Source organism: Sorex araneus, chromosome 2 (genome assembly GCF_027595985.1).
Source record: "Sorex araneus isolate mSorAra2 chromosome 2, mSorAra2.pri, whole genome shotgun sequence".
Taxonomy (NCBI): domain Eukaryota; kingdom Metazoa; phylum Chordata; class Mammalia; order Eulipotyphla; family Soricidae; genus Sorex; species Sorex araneus.
In genome coordinates this window covers 139,942,679-139,946,207 of record NC_073303.1, presented here as the reverse complement: position 1 = coordinate 139,946,207, position 3,529 = coordinate 139,942,679, and the positions used below count along the sequence as shown (strand labels likewise).

The 3,529-nt window shown below is 47.2% G+C and overlaps 1 pseudogene; it reads left to right on the top strand.

Moving 5' to 3' along the window:
* Positions 1-131: 131 nt before the first annotated feature.
* LOC129402318 (60S ribosomal protein L9-like) lies at positions 132-1,218 on the top strand (annotated as a pseudogene).
* Positions 1,219-3,529: the final 2,311 nt, after the last annotated feature.

Sequence of the window (3,529 nt, the reverse complement as noted above, 5' to 3'; positions counted from 1 at the left end):
CTTATCCTTTCTTCATTTAAGATAAGGCCAAACTGCTCTCATTCCTGACTGCTCAGGAGCGATGTCTGGCAGTGCTCAGGGGAGCCTATGTTCCTTACTCTGCTCTGGAGCAGCCCTTGGCGGTCCTCAGGGAGCACATGTGGTAGTTGGGATTCCAACCCGGGTTTGTCTCTGCAGCTGTGTGCAAGGTACGTTTTCTATTCTGTATGATCCTTCAGCCCAAGAGAATAATTGCTTATTTGAATGAAGTGGGACACTCAAGTCACACAAGTATGTATGCCTTTCCTTCATTTACTCCCCACAGTGAGCATCATCAGGGGAGTTTGTTAGTGTCCTACCTTACTCTCCACTCGCTTAGATCAGGGCCTCTTAATTACCAACAACAGAAACTGCCTGTCACTGTCACTGTCATCCTGTTGCTCATCGATTTGCTTGAGTGGGCACCAGTAACGTCACCATTGTGAGACTTATTACTGTTTTTGGCATATTGAATACATCCCAGGTAGCTTGCCAGGCTCTGCCATGCGGGCGAGATACTCTTGGTAGCTTGCTGGGCTCTCCGAGAGGGTGGAGGAATCGAACCTGGGTCAGCTGAGAGTGGTGCGTGCAAGGCAAATGCCCTGCTCTGTGCTATCCTCCAGCTCTTTTTGCCGTATCTACTGCAAGGATGAAGACCATCCTCAGCAACCAGACCATCGACATTCCCAAGAATGTGGACATATCCTTCAAGGGCCACACGGTCATCGTAAAGGGCCCCCCGAGGCACCCTGCAGAGGGAATTCAACCACATCAATGTGGAGCTCCGCCCCCTCGGCAAGAAGAAGAAGCTCCGGGTTGATAAATGGTGGGGGAATCGAAAAGAACTGGCTACGGTCTGCACCATCTGCAGTCATGTGCGGAACATGATCAGGAGGGTCCCACTGGGCTTCCGCTACAAGATGAGGTCTGTGTGTGCCCATTTCCCTATCAACAGAAACTGCCTTGAACTAGTTTAAGCTAAAGAAGTTACAGAAAATATCAAGTTATCTCAAGGTATCTAAACAAGTTTTGTCACAGTTGCCAGGGTAGTAAGCAGGGTAACTGCAGAAATCTCCTTAAGAATTCTGGATTGTGGGCCAGAGCAATAGCACGGTGGGTAGGGCATTTGTCTTGCACACAGCCGACCTGAGTTCAATTTTCCGGCATCCCATATGGTCCGCCAAGCACCACCAGGAGTAATTCCTGAGTGCAAGCCAGAAGTAACCCCTGAGCATTGTTGGGTGTGACCCAAAAAGCCAAAAAAAAAAAAAAAACTGGATTGTTGGTCCAAAGGGATAGTATAGTGGATAGGGTGTTTTTCATGAATATGGCTGACTTGGGTTCCATTTTTGGGTTCCCTGAGCCTTGCCAGGAGTTATACCTGGGTGAAGAATCAGGACAAAGCCCTGAGCACAACTGGATGTGGCCAAAAACCAACCAAACAAAAATTAAATTCTGGACTGTCTCTTAGAGCAGGGCTTCCTAATTTTTTTTTTTGTTGTTGTTTTTTGGGTCACACCCAGCGATGCTCATGGGGTTACTCTTGGCTTTGCACTCAGGAATTACTCCTGGCAGTGCTTGGGGGACCATATGGGATGCCGGGGATCAAACCCAGGTCGGCCGCGTGCAAGGCAAATGCCCTACCTGCTGTGCTATCGCTCCAGCCCCCGGGCTTCCTAATTTTTGTTTTTTAAATAACTTTCTTACCCTTTCCACTGGAGAAATGCAGGTGAGCACTGCCATAAACACCTTGATTCATTACACAGTCAGCTTCCAATTAATCTTTGGTTATTTCAGAACCTTTTTTTTGGGGGGGGGGTCACACCCGGCGATGCACAGGGGTTACTCCTGGCTTATGCACTCAGGAATCACTCCTGGAGGTGCTTGGGAATCAACCCGGGTTGGCCGCATGCAAGGCAAATGCCCTACCTGCTGTGCTTTTGCTCCAGCCCTTTAGAGACCTTTGACTTGAGCATCTTCTATGTACAAACTATGGGAGATAAGAAAATGTTTATAATAGGCTCCCTGGCCTCAAGAGACTCAGCAGTGGAGACAGTAAACAGTGTGAGAGACATAGGCAGAAGGTTGACAAGGCAACATGAATTTGGCCCTTATCATGGGGCAAATATTTATAAAGACAGAATTTAGGAAATATTCATTCCTCAGAACTTAGAGGAGTTTAGAGGAAGAAGAAATTTCCGTCTGTTGCAACTGGGAGACATAATGGAGGTGAAATAGAATTCTGCTTCGAGAGCAGGGGAACTGAAGGACTTCATTCTGCCATGTAAGTTGTGTCACATAATGTAGAACACAGAGCAGCGGCCACATTACCGAAATCCAATCAGGAAACAGATGCTGACACTAGAATGGGCAGGGCCAGAGCCAAATTTTATTTTATTTTTTAACTTTTTTAATTGCATTACTGTGAGATAGACCCCTTACAAAGCTGTTCATGATTGGATTTCAGTTATACAGTATTCCTACATCCATCCCTCCACTAGTGTACATTTCCAAGTACACCAAATTTTAGTTACACATGCAGATTTGCCCTGGCTAACACCAAAATGCGTCAAGCCACAAATACAGTTCACACAGAGCTTTTATAGCATATCACGAAATCACGAAATCCCATTAATCATCGATTTCTCAAGCGGACTCAGTAACCTCCCCATTCGTCCTTTCCCTGAGATCTTAGAAGTCTCTCTGGACCGGCCCTCCCAATAATGTCACACTGGAGGCTCTTTCAGAGTCAGGGGAATGGGATCCATCTTGTTACTGGATTTAGCATATGAATACACCGTGGGAAGCTTGCAAGGCTGTCCCATGTGGGCAGGAAACTCTCAGAAGCTTGCTAGTTTCTCCCAGAGGGAGAAGTAGGCTACAGGATATCTTGTAGCTTCTGGGAGCTCGCTTTTAAGTCTGCATGTTGGCCGTTGATGGGATTACACACACCTGGGTTCCTCTGCTGGTACCTTCATGCGTGAGGCCCATCTGAACGTGTGGAGAGGGGCCTTGAACATGTCTGTAGCTAGGTTCAGGTGGTCTTCGGCTGCTGGGAGCTCTGCTCGGGGTGGGGAGGAAAGCTGGAGCCCATTCCTTCAGAGGGGCCCCGGGGAAGACAGCCAGGTGTGTGGACAAGAGACTCGATAGCATATAGGACATTCTAATTCTGTGGGAGCGAACATACACAATGGTCACTAACACCCATAATACTTGGTGCAATCAGTGATTAATACATTCTGTCTTAAGTCCCACATGGACATTGTTTCTTTAGCTCTATTGTTTCTCTGTTCCTGCTCAAGCAACCTGATCGATCTGGTTCTTTTGCTCCATTCTGGCCATGACTTTATGATTGATGGCCTATTCATCTTTGCCCAATTTCTGGAATGGTCACTCTGAAGTCCTGCCTAGTTTTCAGCTTCTGCTTCTAATTTTCCCACTACAACCACACCCAGTAAGCCAGGAAGAGAAAAGGAACCTTTTTGCTGCTGGGAGAAAATCAGCTATGGTG